The 25,287-nt window shown below is 38.8% G+C and overlaps 1 protein-coding gene and 1 long non-coding RNA gene across 3 annotated transcripts in view; one reads left to right on the plus strand and one right to left on the minus strand.

Annotated features, from left to right (window-relative positions):
- The window catches only part of atxn10 (ataxin 10), a 195,290-nt gene that overhangs the window by 87,002 nt on the left and 83,001 nt on the right, over positions 1–25,287 (minus strand). The window lies entirely within an intron of this gene.
- LOC140734767 (uncharacterized) lies at positions 751–24,851 on the plus strand. Its single transcript, XR_012100610.1, has 3 exons — positions 751–1,070; positions 12,903–13,062; positions 23,526–24,851. It is a non-coding gene; the product is annotated as an uncharacterized lncRNA (long non-coding RNA).

A 25,287-nucleotide genomic window follows, 5' to 3' on the forward strand; every position in this document is an offset into this window, starting at 1 on the left:
TTATGTCACCACGTTATATTGAGTGCCTTACTAAAACAAAAAGCTAGACAAGTGGACAAACACTGTGTTTTTCTTTTGATTAGTTTCTGGAGTTACAAAACATAATACCTTAGTCTATGAGCTGTGGCTCAGTGAGTTGCACTGTCACCTTTGGATCTGAGGGCTGTTGTTTCAAATACCCCTCCAAAAACTAGAAACAAAGTCTAGGTTAACTTGTCCAATATGCAGAGAGTTCTGTACTTTGGAGATACTGTTCTCTGGAAAATACATTAATTCAAGGTCTTGTTTTCTCAGATGACCATGAAAGTCCCATAAAGACTATTTCACAATTGGGTGTGTTATCTCCAACATTCTGCCTGACACTAATCAATCAACACTGCAGGTAGCAGCAAATATGATAATTCTCTAGATTGCTGACTGACAACTATTTTAGAGTGGCCTCAGGTATGGTTTTCCACCAGGAACTCTGCCACCAACACATTGGTGTGGCAGACTGCTTTGTGGTAGTTCTGTAATCCTAGATAGCTGGCTGCCATCATAGAATGCTTCTGATGACCACCTAGAGCGGGCCCAGGGTTGTCAGCTGTCAATTCTAACATTGTCAGCAAATGTTTGTAGATGTCTGACCGATATTCACAAATATATGTGTGACTAGTCAAGAAAAAATTAAGTTGAAGCAATTAAAAAAACACACTTATTAAGTTTTTTTTTTGAGAAGCACTCCCTTACCTTTCTCCCAGTGGCCCATTCTCCCTGTTGCTTTGAATGGGACTGCTGTGTTTCTGCCAGGATTAACTTGGCTCAGGTTCAACCTGGCTCAGACTCAGTGGGCAGAACTGCAGCCAAGAATTGAGGAATCCACCAGCGCAATGTGGAGGCAGTGAGCAGTTCAGAATGCAGGCTGGAGAATGCCACCGCTGGCCTAGGCCCACTGCAGCAGGGAAACTGTCCCGGTATTAATGCTAAAGTGTGTTGTAAGATCCACCCACTACCTCGTCATTATCACATTTCTGTTCCTGAGCGCAGTACGTAAAATGTGTAGTGGCTATACTTCAAAACTGCGTCACAATGTAAGTGTTTGTATAAGATTTTAACTATTACTTCTACACAGATAACCCAGAGAGGCCTGTGGAATGGTACAGTTTATTGGATCACAGACGGTATATTTATATAAAACAGGAATACAACATATAAAAGGCGGGATGATTTGCATGTGTTGATTGGTCAAGTGGCTAAACAAGCAGCACTGAAGCTTAATCTTAACAATTTGTAGAATTGGTTATCACCTTTCTGATAATTTTCAGCTGGTTAATTCTAGTATGAGCTCTAAATTGTCTGCCCAAATCTATTTCTCATGCCCCACGTCAAATACCTTATTCTGAGGGGCTAGTAAGTTCTTCCTGTTCATCAGTATTGAAATCACATCATTAATGAATCACCAGCTGAAAGGTACCAAACCTGAACTCAGAGATGGTTCAGTAATGGGCTATGTACTTTACTCATGTCTGGTCTTACTAATGTACAGCATCTTCACAATACTTCATCTGTGTACCTTTCCCTGTTAAGAACCATTTTGAGGAAACAAATTTTAGCCTATCTGGATATGCTCATAACATGGCCTCCCTACCATTAGCAAGCAAAAAGCAGCACATTGTGTAAGTTCAAAATCAAAACGAAAACCTCTGGACAGCTCAGGCAGTAAAGGATGAAAAATCATTGCCTTCAAACCTTAACTTTGTTTCTCTCTCTCCATAAATCTGAATGACCAGCTGAGAGCTTCCAGAATATTATTTTATTCTCTTCTCATTACCTATACACCAGATAATAATATACTTGGCTCACTAAACTCCAGAACCTGGGTCTTAGCTCTCAGATCTGCAGCTGGATCTTCAACTTCCTCACAGACAGGACCCAGGCTGTAAAAACAGGGGACAAGCTCTCCTCTACAATCACTCTGAGCACCGGTGCCTCACAAAGCTGTGTACTCAGCCCCCTGCTGTACTCACTGTACACCCATGATTGTGTAGCCAAGTTTCCATCGAGCTCAATATACAAGTTTACTGATGACACCACAATTGTAGGCTGTATCTTGGGTAATGATGAGTCGGAGTAGAGAGAGGAAATTAAGAACCTGGTGGCATGGTGCAAAGACAATAACCTATCCCTCAACGTCAGCAAGACGAAGGAATTGGTTGTTGACTTCAGAAGGAGTAGCGGACCACACAACCCCATTTACGTCGGTGGTGCACAGGTGGAACAGGTCAAAAGCTTTAAGTTCCCCGGTGTGAATATCACAAATGACCTGACTTGGTCTAACCAAGCAGAGTCCACTGCCAAGAAGGCCCACCAGCACCTTTACTTCCTGAGAAAGCTGAAGAAATTTGGCCTGTCCCCTAAAACCCTCACTAATTTTTATAGGTGCACTGTGGAAAGCATTCTTCTAGGGTGCATCACAACCTGGTATGGAAGTTGTCCTGTCCAAGACTGGAAGAAGCTGCAGAAGATCGTGAACATAGCCCAGCACATCACACAAACCAATCTTCCATCCTTGGACTCACTTTACACGGCACGCTGTCGGAGCAGTGCTGCCAGGATAATCAAGGACCCAACCCACCCAGCCAACACACTTTGTCCCTCTTCCTTCTGGGAGAAGGTTCAGGAGCTTGAAGATTCTTATGGCCAGATTTGGGAACAGCTTCTTTCCAACTGTGATAAGACTGCTGAACGGATCCTGACCCGGAGCTGGGCCATACCTTCCAAATATCCGGACCTGACTTGCACTACCTTACTTTCCCTTTTCTATTTTCTAATTATGATTTATAATTAAAATTTTTATTATATTTACTTCGATTTGTACTCCAGGGAGCACGAAGCGCAGAATCAAATATCGCTGTGATGATTATACGCTCTAGTATCAGTTGTTTGGTGACAATAAAGTAAAGTGTGCAATGAAATCCATCTTCTTAAGCTTTTTCTATCCACTTTCATCATGTTCCTCATAGGGTACAGGGTAGGCAAGTTCAGGGAATCTGAATCATCATTGAATCATTATTCAAAACATTGAATCATTATTCTCTGTAGTGCAGGAGAATTGAAGGGTGACCTCAAAAAGATTTCTAAAATCATGAGGGGTGTGCATGAGGTGGATGGTCACAGGGCTGGTGAGTCCATGGCTAATGGCCACTGACACAAGTTAAGATAGAAGAAGAAATTTAAAAGAGATCAGAGATGGAATTTCTTTACATAGAGGATAATGAGTATCTACAATAAATAGTCAGAGTAAATGGTTGATTCAGGTACAATTGTAAAATTTAAGAGGCATTTGGATAGATACGTCGAAGGGAGGTGCTTGGAGGGTTATAGGCCAAACACAGGCAACTGGGACTAATAGAGAAAATAATGTGGATGGCAAGGACCATTTGGGTTGAAGAGCCTTTTTCCATGCTGTATGTCTCTATGTCTTAATCGCAAATCTTAGGTTATATGTGCAGTAACTATACTCAGATTAACATTACTGCTTTACTACTTGGCTGAAAAGCTAAATCCAACATTAAAATACTAACATTTAGGGCACATCTGAAAGAGTTGAGAGGCATTACATAAACGTTGGTTTTGCTTTTGCTCCTTTTGTCTTCACAACTGCATACACCAATTTCATTTCCTTCCCCTAAGCTATGAACCAGAATGCTTGCTCATTCTAACTTGCAAAGTTATATAATTAACCACAATGTACAATGAAATATTAATCTCTGCCTGATGCATTTGGGTAACTACACAAACCTATATTGATTTTATTTAATATAAGGAAGAAAGGCAGAGCAACTTGGGGTTGGAATTTAGAGTGTTTTGCCAAAATAGTTGTTGATTCTTTCATGAAGGTAAAAGGATCTGGCACAAACTACTGGCATCAGAAGATTGAGATGGAAGACAAATAACTTAAGGATACTGTAGATACATGGTTATGTACAGAAGGGTTTACAACTTCCACTTAAAACTTATTGTGAATGGGTAGCAAGAGCCAGTTTTGATAGTTGCAAATGTGGGTACTGATTGAGTGGAAGTCAGAATTGGACAGATTATGGACAGGCTCTGTTTACTTCAAATGCCATGGGATCTTTTACACCCACCAAAACAGTCTCATACATCAGTCTTAAAATCTCATTGAAAATGGCCAATCCTTTGATGAACAAGACATGAAGTTGGTTCTAAATCATAGTAATCTATAATGGTCATCCACTCAAAGCTAGCATTTACCAAGCCAAAAAATAAGATGTGGTGAACAAAGCATGGTGTTTGTTACAGAGGACACAAGATTTTACAAGATCTGCTTCAATTTAAGTGAATGGCTGGACAGAAGAACAGAAATCAAATGGTGGCAATGCATCTTCAAGAGGAAAAGGCAGTGGAAAGAAATGTCCTTTAGGAAAATTAAAATTAAGGAAAAACAGGAGGGAAGAAAACCCATTTCTGAATGTGCATTGCCTGAATTCTGCTTTGCTAGAATGACAGAACATATTTAACCATCTAATTTTGGGGATTAAATCATCTCAACCACACCAAATACTGCAGAAAGATCACAAAGGTATAGGAGGGATAACGCAAGGTAGTTCTAGAGAGTACCAGTAATAATCCAGGTCAGGAACTAGTCCAGAGTTTTAAACAAGAGGAACTAAGCATAGGGCTAAAAATTTGGGTTGCCAATATAGATTGTGGCTAGTTTTGCTTAAGCCCAAATCAGAGTTTAAAAAAGGGAGATGATCAGATTTTATGTACCATTGGTAAATTAAATTTATCCACCTGTTATATAAAATTGTTCAAAAGGATAAATTAATAGCCATTTATTAAATTAAAATATTGTTTGGATATTTATTTAAAAACAATATTGGATATTGTTTGAACCTTTGATACAATGGTTCTCTCAGGTGATGTTATGCCTTAGTTTGGAGAAAATCAGAAGTCAAACTTTCGATCCTCGATTTGATTTTGAGAAAAGGTGGGGTTCATTCGCCTGCTACTATCATTTGATTTGAGTTAATTAATATGGTTTCCTTCCAATTTTTTAAAAATGGATTTGAGTTGGGAGATTGGTATTTTTTCTATGGAAGCTTGTATGAAGTATAGCTCTGGGGTTGTGCTCCCAATGGGTTTTTTTTTGTTTCTTTCTTTTTCAGTTAGAAGGGTTTTTTTTTAGTTAGTAGGGGTTCTTTTTTTTCCCCTTCTTTTTCTTTCAAAAAATTATTCTTAACACTTTACTTTCTCTTACTATTATTGATATATTGCTTAGCTTTGTTAATCAGTTATTTGCTAATTTAATTCTTTATTGTATATAATGACATACTGACTCAATGTATCTTTTTTTGTTAATCTTCAATAATAATTAATAAAAAGATTTTAAAATGAAGTGAAAATATTGTTTGGATTAAGTCTGGAGCCCTTGCAGGAAGCCAAACATTCAGATCCACCTTGACAGATGGAAATTCCTGGAAAGCAAAGTAAATGGAAAAATTAAGTGTGTCAATACAAGATGATAATTGATCATTGAATTTCTTTCTTTAAAAAGTGGAATAGTAGAAATTTGTGGCTTTGGTTATATGGCCACCTACTACATGGGAATTAATAATTGGCATCTCAAAATAAGATTGCAGGCTGCCTTTGAAAGTTCTGCTGTCTTTTCTATGTGTGCCCACCTATTCTATGATTTCCTTGTGTTTTGCTTTCAAAGGTTGAACAGTAATATGACTGTGAAATATGTTGGAAAATTATACCACATTAAAAGGAAGCCATGTGACTGCAAGCTGCTATTAGTGAGAAGTCTGGAGAAGCATATATGAGAACAAGTTTGAATATTCATTTTTAATGACAAAAACATACAGCACTTGCCCACTGGCAATTGTACAGTGCTGGATCAATATTGTGAAATACCAGCACATGAAAGATACACCATTTTATTGGAAGGAGAAGCATTATTCTGGGCAGCATCTAAGGAATTTGTTTTAGTACACAGTTCTTATTACTTGTACCTTGTAATTAACTACAGATCATCTAGTTTGAAATGACGCAGCAATGTTAATCCTTTGTTGTGGATCACTGCAGGGGAAATTATTTTGCTTAACCTAAAATAACAAATCTCACTCCATCTCAGCAAAAGTTGTTTCCACTAAACAAACTTATCTGCATTTGGATGTCCCTGAATCATAGCATAAGTAACTAATGGGTGATAGAAATCTTCAAGAAACATTATTTTCTCCCAAAATTTCCTCTATTTTGGATAGAAAATAAAGCTTTGTTATTCACTGTGATATTTTCATAAATATGAATATTGATCCAACCGAATTGATATGTACAAAGCAGACAATAATTGACAAACCAAAAATGAGGATAGTAACTTCGGTAACAGTAACAAAGTTACATCATCTAGCAAGCAATAACATCTTCAAGTAACAGAACCAATGAAACTGTATGTGTATAGCATTCATTCAACCTATGGAATTCAAATATTGGACACAATAGCTCTCCTTTAGTTTTGCCCCCACCCTTCCTCTTATTACACAATTAAAGTATTTACTATTGAATGCTGTTTTTTTCTCCATTTGTTCCAATATAACAAATTTTGAAACTTTACTCTCTGTCAAAAGACTTAATTTATATTCATTTGCATTGTTCAGCTTTCTTATGACAAGAATACTAACCTACAATATTTTTTACTAATTGAAGGATCATATATTTGCTAGCATTTGATTGTTTCTCTTTATAATCTTGTAAATGGGTAACATTAGACTTCCTAGGGATTTATATCTTTGTCCCTGGTGCTTTCATTAATACTCTTGACAACATGGCTTAAAGGAGAAGTAGTATACTTAAAAACTTGGCATAGTTCATTAGTACAGAATCATAATACAGAAGTCCCAAAGCAACAGAAAAAAAGACGTCAGATCAGTGTAAATGTCACCATAATCTTTAAGTGTTAAATTTTACGCTTTCTGTTATGTTTTAAATAAGAGAGTGCAAAGCGGTAGATTACTTCAAATAAATCAGGGCAAACTAACAAAATCCATAAATTTATTAATCATTATTAAGCCATGTATTAATCAAAGACAGATTGTTACCTGTAGACTATTGTATTGTTCATTTACATCAAGTTCTGTTCTCCTGTCTGTGATGCCAACATAAATGTCAACATTTTGATTGACAGCAGCCTGCATTCTATACTAGGCAACAATATATAAATTGATTCATTTGATTCTCTCACCTTGGCCCAATACATGTGCATTATGAGCCAGAGAGGGACAAACTTTGATCTTTTCTGCTGACTACCTGGATAACAATTGCAATGCTAAATTCTTACTTTTGTTGACGATCCATTACCCTTTGTGAGTGTCTGAAATATGAAGATAATTCTGACTAAACAAGTAGAGACTGGTTAATTTCCTGTGCATCCTATCAAAACCTTTCACAAAATGGCTCAATATCAAAGGAGGAGATAAGGCCAAAGTTGGAAAAACGAATTGTGATCTATTTTCTGTGTGTCAATGCCGAACTGAAGAGATGGGCATCATCCTTCACAAAGGAAAATATTCCAAAATTCTCAATGAATGATAAAATTTGCCAGTGACAATAACAATGAAGCAACTTTAAAAAAAATTAACTTTCAATAATTCTATTCATCCTAAGTTTTTTAATAAATCTATTTCTTTCCATTGTTACATGCTCACAGTTTGAACACGGGACAGTGGGATGATGTAATGGTCTTGTGAGTGGGATGATGTAATGGTCTTGTGAGTGAGATGATGTAATAGACTTGTGAGTGGGATGATGTAATTGTCTCATGACTGTGGGGTGACGTTATGTCACGTGATGGCATGTTCCAAATGGTATTTAAACTAATTCGCGGTCAGTGACGCTGTTCTCATTTTTATTTTTGTGCAATGTTGTTGTTGCCAGTTAGAGGTGTGGAGGCTCCACCGGTGTTGTCTGTTACACATTTATTTTTCCCTTACAGTCTAGTATCAGAGAGTGAAGTCATTACCAGAGTTATCCGAGTTCAAAGGATTGGATAGAGTTAATGTTGTTCAGCGTTTTGGGGAATGGTAGACCTTTGTGACTTCGTTCAGGAATTGTGGCATGCACATTTAAGTTAAACCCCTGCAAAGTCAGGAAGGTTTGTGCAGTGACCACCCTCCAGCCAAAAGGCCAGTTCCTTTAATTTCCTCCTGATTTCTACGAACACGGCATCTGTCGGCTGTGGGATCGGCAGATTCGTCATTACTTCGAAGGAATCATTGTTTTGGGGAAGTCTCTCCTTAATGACTGTATAAATCATATGGATTCTTGAATTTATCACTTTAAGTCTGTGCTTGGATGAGAACTCGTTAAGAACAGTTTCTAAGTTTGACTGTTTGTTAAATATTGCCGCCTAACTGTTAACTTCCGGTTAAGTTAGTCGTTTGTTTACTTTTCTAAGTTTTGAGTAGAGGTTAATAAATCTCGGGATTTGTTTATAAACCCTGTCTCAGTTTCATATTCATTGCTGCTGCTTTTGTAACACCATCCTTTGGTGTAAAATAAGATGTAGAATCCTATTTAAATATTAATTTAAATGAAAAAAATGGCATGACTACTGAAAAGCCCATTCTACCCAAGGATTTATTCCATTACAAACATCCCAGTGCATCATTTATAAATTTTAGTTCAGGAATAACTAAATTTTAATTCAGGACGGTTTGCACCTGAACTCGGGAACTAATATCCTCGCAGGAAGATCTGTTACTGCTGCATAGTGGGGTTTAAACTAGAGTTGCAGGGGGTTGGGAACCAGAGTGCCAGATCAGTTGGTGGAGAAGTTGTGGAGGCAGACACTATTAAGATCTCAGACAAAGTTAAGAATCAAAGGTTGAGCGTGGTGTGACTAGAGTCCTGAGCTACATATAGTTCAATGCAAGAAGTATCATAGGAAAGGTGGATGATAGTGCTGAAGATGAGGTAGCTGGTTAACAAACAAAGGCAATGTATAGTAGGGAGAGGGTGTTGATAGGACAAAATTGCAGTCAACAGGATAAGTTGTAATGTAAAAGGTGGACAAAATCGAAAAGGGTGAATACAGGACTGAAAGTGTTAAATGTGAACATGTGCAATATTAAAGAGGATACCAAAAGTTTCTTCAGATACATAAAGTGTAAAAGAGAGGTGAGAGTGGATATTGGACCACTGGAAAACGATGCTGGAGAGGTAGCAATAGGGGACAAGGAAATGGTGAATAAAAATTTTGCATCAGTCTTCACTGTGGAAGTCACTAGCAGTATGGTGGAAGTTCCAGGTGTCAGGGGTCATGAAGTGCGTAAAGTAGAGAGAAGGTTCTTAGGAAACTGACAGGTCTGAAGGTAGATAAGTCACCTGGACCAGATGGTGTACACCCCAGAGATGAAGAGATTGCAGAAACACTAGTAATTACTTTTTGTAAATGACTAGATTCTGGAATGGTTCCAGAAGACTGGAAAATTGTAAATGTCACCCCACTCTTGAAGGAGGTAGAGAGGCAGAAGAAAGGAAACTCCATAGTTAGGTAGTCTGGCCTCAGTGGTTGGGAAGTCGATTATTAATCATGAGGTCTCAGGGTACTTGGAGGCACATGATAAAATAGGCCATAGTGAGCATGGTTTCCTCAGGGGAAAATCTTGCCTGACAAATCTGTTGGAATTCTTTGAAAAAATAACAAGCAGGATAGACAAAGGAGAATCGGTCGATCTTGTGTTCAGAAGGCCTTTGAGAAGGTGCCACACATGAGGCTGCTTGACAATCTACGAGCCCATGATGTTACAGGAAAGATTCTAGCATGGATAAAGCAGTGGCTGATTGGCAGGAGGCAAAAAGTGGGAACTAGCTGCCAGTGACTAGTGCTGTTCCATAGGGGTCTGTGTTGGGACTGATTCTTTTTACACTTCATGTCAAAGATTTGGATGATGGAATTGATGGCTTTGTTGCAAAGTCTGAAGACTATATGAAGATAGGTGGAGGGGCAGGTACTTTTGAAGTAGAGAGGCTACAGCAGAACTTAAGTTAGGAGAATGGGCAAAAAATGGCAGATGGAATAGAGTGTCTGGAAGTGTATGGTCATGCAGATTGGTGGAAGACATGATAGGGTTGACTATTTTCAACATGGGGAGAAAATACAAAAAAGCAAGGTGCAAAGGGACTTGGGATTGCTTGTGCAGGATTCCCTAAAGGTTAATTTGCAGGTTGAATCTATGGTCAGGAAGGCAAATGTGATGTTAGCATTCATTTCAAGAGGGCTGGAATATAAAAACAAGGATGTAATATTGAGATTTTATAAAGCACTAGTGAGATCTCACTCAGAGTATTGTGATTAGTTTTGACACCTTATCTTAGAAAGGATGTGCTGAAACTGGAAAAGGTTTCAAAGGAGATTCCTGAAAATGATTCCAGGTTTGAACGGCTTGTCATATGAGGACTGTTTGATGGCTCTGGGCCTGTATTCACTAGAATTCAGAAGAATGAGTGGTGACCTCATAAAACCTATCAAATGGTGAAAGGCTTTGATAGAGTGGAAGAGGATGTTTCCTATGGTGGGAGAGTCTAAGACCAGAGGATACAGCCTCAAAATAGAGGGGCGTCCTTTTAAAATGCAAGTAAGGAGGAATTTCTTTAGCCAGCGAGTTGTGAATCTGTGGAATTCTTTGCCACAGGCAGCTGATGAGGCCAAGTCTTTATATATATTTAAGGCAGTGATTGATAGATTCTCGATTGGTCAGGGCATGAAGGAATATGGGGAGAAGGTAGAAGACTGGGGTTGAATGGAAAATTGTATCAGCAATGATGAAATGGCGAAACAGACTCGGTGGCCCAAATGACCTAACTCTGCTCCTTTATCTTATGGTCTATTAACTAATTTATTTCACCCAAAAAGAAATTCAGAAATGTTGCCAATCATTTCTTTTCCCTTCAGTTCCCAATTCTGAACAGTTATCAACCCAGATTGCCGGTAGCAGAGATTCGTTACCTTCGGATGAAGAAAATTATTTTACTTCCTTTGAGCTTTTTTCTGAGACTTTAGAATTTTCATATCTTCTAGCATGATTTAAATACCTCCTTATCTGATGAGACTTGGGACTCAATTCTCAAATCGGTTAATTCAACCTCTCTTTGTGCTTGCCATTGCCTTTTACAGTTTAAGATTGTTCATAGAGCCCATATGTCTAAATCTAAATTATCTCGATTTTACCCTAACATCAGTCCGCTTTGTGATAAATGCAAAAGGGGCGAGGCCTCTCTCATTCATATGTACTGGTTTTGTCCTAGCTTGGAGAAATTTTGGAAAGATGTCTTCATAACGTTATCGTATATTCTGAATCACCACCTAGAACCTAACCCTTTAATTGCTTTGTTCGGTTTCTGGGGTGAGACAGATTTACGTCTGAGTTCGACTAAGTGTCGAATATTATCTTTTGCCTCTCTCCTGGCTAGACGTTTAATCCTCCTTAGATGGAGAGATGCTGCCCCGCCCACGCATGCTCAATGGCTTAACGATATTATGGCCTGCTTAGACCTTGAAAAAATTCATTATTCAGTTCTTAATTCGGATTTAAAGTTCCATAAGGTCTGGGGACCTTTTATTGAGTACTTTCATAACCTTCCTCTTAACTAAGGTTTTTTTTTCGGTCCCTTGCTTTCAGCTCCTTTTTTTTTGGTAGTAGGCATTAATATCTTCTGTTGCTAAGTGTATTTACAGTTTTGGGGGTTTGATTGTCCTGATTTATATTCTCTATATTGTGTTGTGATTGGTCTGGAGTTTTTTTTTGTTGCGGGGCTTGGGGAGGATACTAATTTTACATGTCTTCAATTTGGGTGCTTTCTCAATTATCTTTCTTTGTATCATATTATTATTGTATGTTTATTTTTGCACTGTATCAATGTTCTTCATTTTGATCTGGGGTTTTTTTATCTGTAGCTATGTAGAAAATGTATAAAAAAACTAAAAAAAGAATTTTCATATCTTCTAATCTTATGCTTAATAAGATAAAAACATCTACTCTCTCTCTGCTAACTGGATGTTAATGTCAACACTTGTAGAATGTGTGCCACACCTTTTCTCAGCAGATATATTTAGTCATAATGAAGCCCTTTGTCATTAAGTGATTTTCAGACATAGAAAATTGTCTGTCTTACTTCATTCAAAACATTTCTAATATATCGCCTCTTCGTTATTCTGTTGATCAGAGCTTCAAGGCACTGAACTGGATTGATTATGAGCTTTTATTTTACAGCTTTAAAAAGTTATTATAATTTATTTCCAGCTGTAAATCCCACCTATCATTCCTATTTCTAGTGAAATGTAGTTTTATCAAACACCTTTAATAGCTTGTGAAGGAATCATTTAGCACATGCAGGAATGGGATCAAAGCAGAAAATTGGAATTAATTGCTAACTGTGACAAACTGTTGTGTAACTTACAGCAGCATGTATCAGCTGTAAATAGGTTGTCAATTAAAGGAAATGAATGAAAACAAACTGTGGAGACAGCAAATTCAGAGTCTTACAAAATAATTAAAGGTTGTAGTACAGGTTCTGTGTAAAACTGCACTTCCTGTTCCTAAATAAAAACAATTGTAGATTATGGAAGTTGGCGAAATCCAGGAAAACTATGAAACAAAATTAAGAGCAAATGGCAAAAAAAAATCAGCATTCCCAACACATTGTTCATTATTTTCTCACTGGTACAGAGATGCAAAGAACAAGTATTCAATGTTTTCTTAAAGGTGCAGAAGACAAAGGGAAAATATGATATGGTTGAACCGACAAAGTGAATCAAAGTTCAAAGTTGAAAGTAAATTTATTATCAAAGTGCATATATGTCACCATATACTAACTCGAGATTCATTTTCTTGCAGGAATCCATAGCAGAACAGAAATGCAATAGCCAGCTACAATAACATTGAGGGTAACAGCACAAACATTTCTAAGAAGGATTCAGATCACAATAACAATCAGGTAGCAGGCTTCCATTGTGGAGTTCAGTCCTCCAGCTGTATGGCAGAGCACTCAGAAGTGGTAAGGCCTTTATATCCTACACCTTTTGCCCCACGACCCTCCAGTGTTATCACTTTTATTTAAAAGAAACCATCAAGTTATTTGCTGACAACATGTGGTCATTTTGGAAGTGCTTTGTGCTTTCTACACTTACTTCAAGCTGAAAATGTCAGCAAGAAACAGCATAGCAGGTGCTTAAGAAATACTTCAGGCATAATATAGACTGTGCAATCTGGCAGGACAAGGACACAGGACCTTGTAGTGATTCCCCTTGTAATACATCATGACTGGCATAACAAACAGAGTGTGCAAAGATTAGAAAGATTAGAGTGCAAAGCAGGAAAGTACAAAAGGAGCCCAAAGAAAACCTTTCCCAAGGGGCCTCAAGAATATTGAAGATCATAGTTCCAACCTGAAAGCAGCACAAGACCTGTAATGTGAATGGCTCACAAGATAACTGTAATTGACTTTTGTGTGACTGACTACATCCAGGCTGGAGAAATTATCAATAAATTAAAAATGGATCTTTATGATTCCCTGAAATCACATGCAAAAGTTCAATAGTATTTCAGCACTTTCACAGACAATGGACAACTGTTTCTTGAAAAATGAAAAAACAACTGATTATGTCAGAATAGCCAAATGACAAAATTGAGGAGTCTGCAGTCTTAGAGCATTAAGCTTATTCTCCATTGACATTTTATCAAACTGTATATACTTTCCATTTAGAAACTTCTTTACAAAAGTTTTAAAAATTTATTGTGGGTACGGACTAAAATGTCACAAATTAAAATGTTGTGGCCAACTATAGAAAAAGCCAGAACTCTGGAAAGAGTTCAACTAAATTCTGTATTCCACAGACTGCACATGTCACAACACAGTGTAAGCCCGCTGCTGAATTTGCTTCTCTTTTCTGAAACAATGTGTGTGTGGGCAACTCAGGCCTGGGCAGTATGACATGAGGCAATCTTTGGTTGACTTCAAGTATGGCATTACTGAAGGTCAAAGCACATGAAACCAATGACTCTGTTCATTTTGCACAATAGTCCCAATGCATTAGGCATCATTATTTGGAACAATTTTGCTGTAATACATACCTAAATAAAATCCTTTGTCACGTAACAGCAACCTTTCTAAATGCCATAGATAGATTTAGTACGAAGTGCTCAAAGACAATTTTCTCCAAATTTACTTCAGTTACCAATTGAGATTTTGCTTAAAGAAAACCACACATCTCATTTCCCTGCTCCTTCTCTTTATTTCTCGCTGTGAACTGGTTTCAACACAATTTATGGCAACCTGATTTTATTGCAAGTGTTCTAATAATGCAACTTTGTATTAACATTGTAAAAATTTATACGCAAGTGAATAAAGAAATAGATTATCTATTTTAAAGAATGCTTCTTTATTCACTTATTTATATGTATTACAAAGTTATATGTACTGAAACACTTGCAATAAATGTAGATAATCTATTATATATTCAAACCAAAGCAACATTTTTCATCAATAGGGGAACCAAAGATTATGGAGATAGGGTGGGAAAGTAGACTGAGGAAAGTTGGATAAACTATTATCTTATTAAATGACCAAGCTTACTTTAAGATCCAAGTGGCATCATCCTGTCCCCACTTCTTTTGGTCTTATAATAAACATTTATTTCACAAATCAACTAAAACAAGCTTGGAAATAATTAAATTATGTCCAATAAAAGTCAGTAATGTTCACTGTCAAATATGCTGTGCCAAGCATCAAAATGCTGTTTACATCTAATAGCATTCCTTATCATGTTTAAGGTGCAAGAGGAACAGAAGAGATTCCACAAAAGGTTACTAGCTGCCTACAGCGTTGTGCATGAATTCCATTTGGCAGGCTTCAGTACATCTGGTGCTGGATTCTTAATGCCCCAAGACAGAAATTTAAATTCTAGAAGCAACATACTTTGTGTGTGCACCAGAGACTACATAATTGCACAAGTGAACGCAAGTTCCTACTTCTCCATATTTTCCAGGTTGTTTGTAGCACATTAATTGCCTCCAGGGCCACCTCGCACTAACTTGCTCTATTTGGAAGATTTTTCTGTTTCAATACTTTATCTTCCAATAAGCATTGGGTGGATTCAATCTGCTGCCTGGACTTGCCAGCTGGAGTGCTTTAAAATAAAATTAATTCAAATAGGTTAAAAAAAATCTGCTTAAATTACACTTTTCTGCCTAATCACCTAGACAGAAATTCCCATTCAAATGAATGGGGACTCCAAATCTGAGCCATTCCTGGTTGGCATACGATTGGAAAGCTGGATTCCCCATTGTAATGTGTGGATACTCCAGTAATATCAGGCTCTATCTGTGGACTCTACAGACACAGAGTTTAACAAAAGAGTATATTGTGTATCGGCGGAAGTCCTGAGGCTTTGCTTACTGTGGATGTGGAGTGGTTCTACTTGGATATGCTGGCTCAATTCACTCAAATCTTTGTGTTCGGGCATCAGGCATTTTGTTTTCAAAGTTAGTTTGTAGGGTACTATATACAGCTCACTTCATACCCCAATAATGTATAAGCATTGAACAGGAAGATCACAGAAGTTATGCAAATGAAATTCAGTCAGGCTGTCAATGGTACTTGCAGTATATCTGAGTACAATAATAACTTTTCCTTCAACCAAACTAATTATTCCTTAGGGTCCCACCAACTGCCAGGTTAGTACATGGAAGCAAAAAAACCACTTAAATCACCAAAGTTGAACTCCCTCCCCTCTGGTTGCGCAAGTTCAATCAAGTCTACTGAGCAAAATCTTCTTAAGCTAGATAAACTCAAGCTAGTAATGTTTTGACAGGCACTATACTCATGTCAAAGGATCTTTGTCTCTCTTTTGAATTATATAATGAACCTGCATGTGAAAACATAAAATCTGCTGTTCTGTCTACTCTTCAGGCTGTTTTTCAAAAGATTCACTCTTCCACCCTACAAAATTGGAAATTAGATTTCTTTTTACCAAAAATATTTCATAGATCATCTATATCACAAGGGAAGATAAAAGCATGAAACTGGAGCATTGGAGAGAAACATTTGATGATCAACCAAGTTAAACAATTTGGAAACCTCAAACAAAATTAAAGACTTCTGAGGATGCAGGGGCAGTGAAATATAAAAGAACATACACCAGTAACAAAATAGTAATCTTTCTGCAGCCACACACACAGTGAGCGATATTATAAAAAATAATTCCAATGTTTTATGCAGGTGTTTTAAAGAAAGTAATCAGACAAAAATGGTTTGTTGTTGGTACTTATCAGAATCAGATTTATTATCCCTGATGCATGATGTGGAAGTTATTTTGCAGCAGCAGTATACTGCAAAGCCAAAAACCTATAAATTATGAAAAATAAACAGTACAAAACAACAAAGAAATAAGATAAACTGACAATTTAAAAGCTGATGTTACCACATTATTGATGAACATGAATTATATATATATATAAATATAAATACATACATACATTGTAGCAACTGAATGCAAAATAATTCTATAGAACTCCTTTGCCTGTGTGAAGTTATATTTGATTTACTTTAAATGTTCAAAACAAAAACATGAATTTGTGTCACAAAATCAAACCTCTTACTGGAGACATTAAAACAAGCTTTATCTGCCACTGAGAAAAATATCCCAGAGGATAAAGACAAGTGGCTGAGGTTGCCAAGCACAGCTTCTTTCAATTGCTACTGAACTGCTGACCTTAACTTCTGTGCCATTCATGCTTGTGAAGAAAACCCACTCCACATTCAACAATCTCACTGGGGATAGATTTCTTAGATTCTTCAAAACATTGTGATTTAAACAAAGATTTGCAATTCTTGATTCAATGCAAATAAATTTTCAATTTATTGTAACAAGTGGGAACAAAGGATATGTGTGACAGAAAAAAAATGACTGCCCACAGCGTCCCTTTATCTCGACAATTATTCAGACTGGATTTTAACTGAAAGGTACACACCCATGAAAACATAGTTCACTGTTCAGCCATCAGGATAGAGTTAATGATTTAGCAATGAAAATGCTAAAAAGCTGGATCACGAATGCTGGTCCCCTAGAGCCCACTGATGAAGAAGAATTGTACAAAAGCAATGTTTCTTTGATTCTTCATGTATTTATTTAAGGGACTCACACCTAGAAATTAGTGCCTGTTTAAATACATTGAACAGTTAGTGTAGGTCATGGCAGACCGAAAAACATTTCGTAGGAACATCAGTGGTCTGAAATTCTGAAGCACACAAGGCACAACTACACTTTTGACCATACTCATGCAAAGACAGTTGCAATAAGGAGCACAAAAAGGAAATCAGCCACATGAAACACATATAAACAGGGCAAGGCCATGGAAAGGAAAGGCATATCTGGAGGGATTTGGGAATATCAATACTTGGGTCAGCTAAACGGTGTGCTGGTAGATGGAGTATAGGGTCACTTTTCAATGCCGAGACTTTAAATGTAAAAGCCTGTATAGAATTGCTTGTGTAAAGCTTAATCATACACTGAAAGGACAATACAAAAATATTGCCTTATTCTGGTACATTTATTCTCAACAAGATATACTGAATACATAACTATTCGAAATACTATACATACCACACAGACATTAAGGTTGCAGATTTGGGACCAGGGCAAATGGTTGCAGAGTAATTTCCATTGTTTAGGAGAATAAGTCAATAGTCAGTCTGTGTTATTTCCTTCATTTCAGAAATGAAATGCAGCATTATGCATTTTAAGGTTTGGGAAAGTCAAGACATTTCTGTTATGCATGGATATCCAATAAAATACAGAACCTGGTTTCAGAGCTTTTAAATTATTACAAGTGCAAGAACAGTATGTCACAAGCATTGAAAAGGTAGACTGTGTTTTAGAAAAGAAAACAAATAGCTGGAGAGATTTGGTGCGTTCAGCAGCACCTGCATGGTGGTGGGGGGGGGGGGGGGTGGGGGGGAGAGCTGAGAATAGTAATTGCTGACATCTTGAGTTGAGTCTCTGCATCACGATTGAGAGTGGGGAGGGAAGATTGCTGATATAGAGAGGGAATGGGGTAGGGTAAGATAAATAGTAGATGATTGGAGGAGTCAGTGGGAGAAAGGAGGAAGCAGAGATGGATGGAGCCAAGCAGAGTGAAGGTGGAGACAAAGGCTGAAAAGTAATAAGCAAGGACACAAATACTATCAGTATTGGAATCTGATAAGGGTAGTGATATTGGGGCCATTAGGCAGGGATGAATGTCAGATGGAGCAGCATTTTCTGTACAGTCTAGAGATTGTAGTGTATGAAAATCCCATGAAATCAACAGTTTCTGAGACGCTCAAGCCTCTCCATCAGGCACCAAATACCATTCCACGGTCAAAGTCACTGAGATCATTGCATTTCTTCCCCATTCGGATGATTGGTCTGAACAACAACCGAACCTCTTGACCATGTCTGCTTGTCTTTATGCACTAGGTTGCTGGCTTATGATTAGCTGATTAGATGTTTGCAATAACAAGCAGCTGTACAGGTGTACCTAATAAAATGGCTACTAAGTGTAGAGCTCTGCTGTTTTGCGAACAAGTCTCCAAGGCTGTGGTTGACCTTGCCCATGTAGAGGAGACAACACCAGGAACACTTTGGTAGAAGGAATAAAGGTACAGACTATTTTTGAAACGGGGAGCAAATTCAAAAATTGAGGTGGAAGCCGAAGTTTCTGCAATGTTAGCATTTCCAGAAGACTAGGATATAAAAGTAAGGATGGAATGCTGCTTTATAAGCCATTAGTTGAACTATATTTGAAATATTGTGAACAGTTTTGGACCCTACATCTAAATAATCATGTGCTGGCATTGGAGAAGGTCCAGAGGAGGTTTACAAGAATGATCCCTGAAATGAAATGGTTAACGTTTGAGTATTTGATGGCTCTGAGCCCGTACTCACTGGAGTTTTAGAAGAAAGAGGGAGGATTTAATTGAACCCTACTGAATATTGAAAGATCTAGACAGAGTGGACATGGAGAGGATGTTTCCAATAATGGAGAGTCAATGACCAGAGGGCACAGCCTCAGAACAGAAGGACATGCCTTTAAAACAGAGATATGGAAGAATGTCTTTAGCCAGAGGGGGATAAATCTGTGAAATTCATTGGCACTGATGGTGTGGAGCCTGAGTCATTTGGTGTATCTAAAAGCAGAGGTTGATGGGTTCTTGATTAATAGGGTGTCAGAAGTTACAGGAAAGAGGCAGAAGAATGGGTTTGAGGGGGAAAATAAATCCACTGTTATCAAATGGCACACTCAATGAACCAAATGTCCTAAATCTGCTCCAATCACTTATGGTCCTAAATCAATAATACTGTGTACAGCAATTTAATTACATGAATAACATAATTCATATTTGTGCTCTTTGCACAAAGGGGATACTGTTGTACTGTGATGGACTGATCTCCAACATGCTGAGGCCAGGCAGCAGCCTTCAGACAACTCCTCATACCTACGCCTTGAAGAGGACCCCACCACAGATCATCAGAAAACTGTCACTGACACCATCACTGACCTCTTCAACTCTGGAGAACTACCATTCAATGCCAAGCTCGTAGCTCCTTTACCCCACACTGCTCACTTCTATCTCCTACCCAAGATCCACAAACCTATCTATCTGGGTAGACCAATTGTCTCTGCTTGTTCCTGCCCCACTGAACTTGTGTCCTTATACCTCCATTCCATTCTCTCTTCCTTGGTTCACTCCCCTTCCCACCTACAGTAAATCCATGACACTTCTCATGCTCTCAATCTCCTCATTAACTTTCAATTCCTTGGCCCTAACTGCCTCAGTATATCTTGTTGAGAATAAATGTACCAGAATAAGGTAATGTTTTTGTATATAATGTCCCTTCAGTGTATGATTAAGCTTTACACAAACAATTCTATACAGGCTTTTACATTTAAAATCTCAACAATGAAAAGTGACCCTATTCTCCAACTACCAGCACACTATTTAGCTGACCCAAGTATTGATATTCTCAAATGGGTTCAGCTATCAATGCGGCTTCCTCTACATTGGTGAGACCCAAGTAAACTGGGGACTGCTTCATCAAGCACCTCCACTCCACCTGCCAAAAGCAGAACTTCCCAGTGGCACATTTTAATTCCGATTCCCATTCCTGTTCTGACATGATGGTCATGGACTCCTGCCATGATGAGGCCACCCTCAGGGTGGAGGAGAAACACCTTATATTCTGTTTGGGAAGCCTCCAATCTGATAGCATAGATATCAATTTCTCCTTCCAGTAAAAAAACCACCACCTCCCCTCTTCTTATATTCCCCTCTCTGGCCTCTTACCTCTTCACACCTGCCTTTCACCTCCCCCTAGTGCTCTTCCTCTTTCCATTTCTCCTGTGGCCCACTCTCCTCTCCTATTAGATTTTTTCATCTCAAGCCCTTTACCTTTCCCACAAACCTGGCTTCACCTATCACCTTCTAGCTATCCTTTTTCCTCTATCCCCATCTGTTTATTCTGTCGTCTTCCCTCTTCTTTTCCCATCCTGAAGAAAGGTCTCAGCCCAAAACATTGACTGTTTGTTTATTTCCATGGATGCTGCCTGACTTGCTGAGTTCCTCCACCATTTTGTGTATGCTGCTCTGGATTTCTAGCATCTGCAAAATTTCCTGTGCTCATATTGTGCTGACTCCTTTAAGAAACAGCATTATCCAAGGACAAATGCTGACAGTATGATAGCTTAAGATGGAAGACAAAATTCTATTTTTACGGTATCAAAGGAATCAGATGACTTCAAGCATCTGATAGATTTTTATATCAATCTCATCACCCATACCAACAAATGGATTTCCACTTATGATCACTGTTATTACTGTACAGTTAACAGGGCTGAAAAGCACTGAAAGCTTGTGCTGTCGTGTCACAAAGTGCAGAGATAAATCTTCCACCTAACCCATAATTTCTGCACTTCTTTGGGATTTGATCCCAATGTTAACATGTAGGTTTAATGTTCACACATAGTCCTCTCATGAATTAAAATCAACACAATCTGAAATGAGATCTGACCTCATTCTTCAATGCCCAGCTCCAACCAACAGAACTGTGTTTCACTTTATCCTCTCCCACCTAGTTGCTAATGCCCTTGTTGCCAACCAGAGACCTGAAATAAAGGATTGACTGTGATGCTATACAGGGCCGATCTTTAAGTCATTGAATGCACTGGAATATAGCGTACAGTTTGTAAATCTAGGCAGTTATGAATTGCCAGCAAATGTCACACCCAATTTTGAGATACGTTGTCTATATCACGCAACAATTACATTTTGAAATTCTAGCCCACAGAGGAAGGAATTAAAAATAGAGGTTGGCAAGAGTGGTGAGAATGGACCTGCATTCCACTTTTTGCATCAAATGAAATGTAATATCTGCTTCACCTGTAGGCAGGATCTTAAAAGAACTGCTCTGTGGGTGACATTACTTCCCATTATTTTTTGGTGAGTTTTCTAATAATCCAAGGGTTAAATGCTCCACTACCCCTTCTACCCATCCCAAAATTCAATCCCTGAAAGCTAAAGAGCCTAAAGGAAAATAAAAACAGGAAATTCATTGATGACAATATCAAATCCATGTAAAGGAACTTTAACCAGTATTTTATTATATCAATATTAATCAGTAATTACAAGTTATCTCTTGCGTTATAACCTAAACATTTTCCTTCAGATTCTACAATCATAGAAACATTGCATAACCATGGAAACATTGCAGTTTAGAAATTCTAAAATATATGATCCTTAATTAATCAGCTTTTGCCAGAGACCGTGTTACAAATACAAACAAGCTAACTATGCTGTCCAAGCATTTAAAGATAGGGATGACTAAAGATCAATGCAAACAGTAGTAGAAAATGACAATGGACTGAATCAGAGGGATATATCTGCTAGGGCACTGCAGTGGTGACACGGTTAGTGCAAAGCTTGTAGTGTCAGAGTTCAGTGTTCAATCCTGGCGTCCTCTGTAAGGAGTTTGTACGTCCTCTCTGTGGAATGCATGGGCTCCCTGTGGCTACTCTGGTTTCCTCCCACAGTCCAAAGACGTACCAGTTAGTAGGTTATTGGTCATTGTCAATTGTCCCGTGACTAGGTTAGCTTTAAATTAGGCCAGGGTTGCTGACAGTGTGGCTCAAAGGGTCAGAAGGGCCAATTCCACACTGAATCTCTAAATGCATAAATAATCTCCCTAGATCAGAATGAATTTTTTTTTCTCTAATCAGCTGGATAGAAGAGTGGTGTTGGTTATACAAACATTCTCCCTGGTCTCTGACTTCTACGAGATTGTAGATGCATTTAGTATGTGCACAGGTGAAAGCATGAGTCGACGAATATAGAAAGTAAGAAAATTGGCTAGTAGGTCGTTCCAAGCTTTCTCGTTTGTCTCTCTAGGTAATCCCAGACAGCCTCAAAGATGATAAGATCAGGACTCTGTGGAGGCCATACATTCTGAAAGTATATAATAAATCTAGGGTGCCTAAGACTACTGAACAGTGCTATATGTATTGCTACCACCCATATGGTCCAAAACCAACTGGAGAGCCAGCGTGACTGCATCCACTACTGTGGCAATAGGTAAATTGCAGTGGGTCCAGGTTCTAAATTCTACGACTAACCTCTCAAAGCACTTCATCTCAGTAGATGTGATTGCTGCTACATGCTAGTCATTGACACAGCTCACCCTGCTCTTCTTGGGCACTGGCATGATTGGTGACCTTTTGAAGCAGGTAGGAAACTCTGACAGCAGCAGTGAGAGGTCGAAGATGTCCTTGTATATTCCAGCCAGTTGATCAGCCCAGGTTTTCAGTGCCCTGCCAGGTATACCAGGGCCTGACGTCCTGCAAAGTTCACCCTGTTGAAGGATGTCCTGACATCGGCCTCTGAGACAGAGATCACAAGGTTGCCAGATGGTGTGGGCATTCACATAGGTGTAGTTTCTTTTTTCTCTCCCTTTCAAAGTGTGTTTAAAAAGAGTTGAGCTCATTGGGGAGAGAAGCATCACTGCCATTTATACTGTCAGGTTTCACTTTATAGTAAGTTTCTCTGTTACTATAGCACTCCATTCTGCATTTGTCAATGCATTGTTGTAATGAAATGATCTGTGTGGACAGTATGTTTCAATAGCAACTCTCATTCTTCCAAACTCCAGTAAACATAGGCACTACATTTCTTCATACATCATTCCCTTCATCCCAAGAAACAATGTAAGGATATCTTTACTAAAATATGGAGATAAAACTACTCCAAGGTGTCCTCTCCCCACCCTTCTATGAAGTTGCATTAAAATCTTTTTATACTCTTTATGCACTTTTTAATAAATGCCAACAAATACACTGCATTTGTTTTGTACTATGACCCTGATCCTTTTGTACTACAACACGTGGTAGTTTCTATTTAAATGATTTACTTTTCCATTCTTCATTCTTAAGTAGATGAACCAGGATGAACCAGGAGGTCTGCTGATGGCTAGATCTGTGGCATTCATCATCTGGCGACCGAGGCCTGTACCAGAAAACCAATATGATTTGCAGAGGGCTATTTCAAGAGTGAAGAGACAGTTTCAAAGGAAGTTGGAGGTGACATCGGATGTACGACAACTCTGGCAGGGTTTGCAAGACATTACTTCCTACAAAGCGAAACCCAATAGCATGAATAGCAGTGAAGCTTCACTGCCAGATGAACTCAATGCCTTCTGTGCCTGCTTTGAAAGGGAGAATATGACTACAACTGTGAAGATCCCTGCTGCACCTGATGACCCCGTGATCTCCGTCTCAGAGGCCAATGTTAGGTTATTTTTAAAAAGAGTGAACCTCATAAGGCGGAAGGTCCCAATGGAGTATTTGGTAAGGCTCTGAAAACCTGTGCCAACCAACTGGTGGAAGTATTCAACGACATTTTCAACCTCTCCATGTTACGGGTGTAAGCTTCCACTTGCTTCAAAAAGGCAACAATTATATCAGTGCCCAAGAAGAATAATGTGAGCTGCCTTAATGACTTTCTCCCGGTAGCACTCACATCTACAATGATGAAATGCTTTGCGAGATTGGTCATGACTAGACTGAACTCCTGCCTCAGCCAGGACCTGGACCCATTGAAATTTGCTTATCTCCACAATAGGTCAACGGCAGATGCAATCTCAATGGCTCTCCACACGGCTTTAGACCACCTGGACAACACAAACACCTACGTCAGGATGCTGTTCATCGACTATAGCTCAGCATTTAATACCATCATTCCCACAATCCTGATTGAGAAGTTGCAGAACCTGGGCCTCTCTACTTTCCTCTGCAATTGGATCCTCAACTTCCTAACCAGAAGACCACTATCTGTGCAGATTGGGAATAACATTTCTTCCTCACCGATGATCAACATTGGTGCACCTCAGGGGTGTGTGCTTAGCCCACAGCTCTACTCTCTATACACCCATGACTGGGTGGCTAGGTATAGCTTAAATACCATCTATAAATTTGCTGATGATACAACCATTGTTGGTAGAATCTCATGGTGACAAGAGGGTGTACAGAAGTGAGATATGCTAACTAGTGGAGTGGTGTCACAACAACAACCTTGCACTCAATGCCAGTAAGGCAAAAGAGCTGATTGTGGACTTCAGGAAGGGTAAGATGAAGGAACACATACCAATCCTCATAGAGGGATCAGAAATGGAGAGAGTGAGTAGTTTCAAGTTCCTGGGTGTCAAGATCTCTGAGGATCTAACCTGGTCCCAACATATTGATGCAGCTATAAATAAGGCAAGACAGTGACTATACTTCATTAGGAGTTTGAAGAGATTTGATATGTCAAAAAATACACTCAAAAACTTCTATAGATGTACTGTGGAGAGCATTCTGACAGGCTGCACCTCTGTCTAGTATTGGGGGGGGGGGGGTGCTACTGCACAGGACCGAGAGAAGCTGCAGAGCATTATAAATTTAGTCGGCTTCTAGCCTACAGAATAGGCTACTGGGTACTAGCCTACAGAATATCCAGGACATCTTCAAGGAGCAGTATCCCAGCAAGGCAGCGTCCATTATTAAGGTCCTACAGCACCCAGGACTTGCTCTTTTCTCATTGATACCATCAGGGAGGAGGTACAGAAGCCTGAAGGCACACACTCAGCGATTCAGGAACAGCTTCTTCCCCTCTGCCATCCGATTCCTAGATGGACCTTGAATTCTTGGACACTGCCCC

This window comes from Hemitrygon akajei, chromosome 10, assembly GCF_048418815.1.
Source record: "Hemitrygon akajei chromosome 10, sHemAka1.3, whole genome shotgun sequence".
NCBI lineage: Eukaryota > Metazoa > Chordata > Chondrichthyes > Myliobatiformes > Dasyatidae > Hemitrygon > Hemitrygon akajei.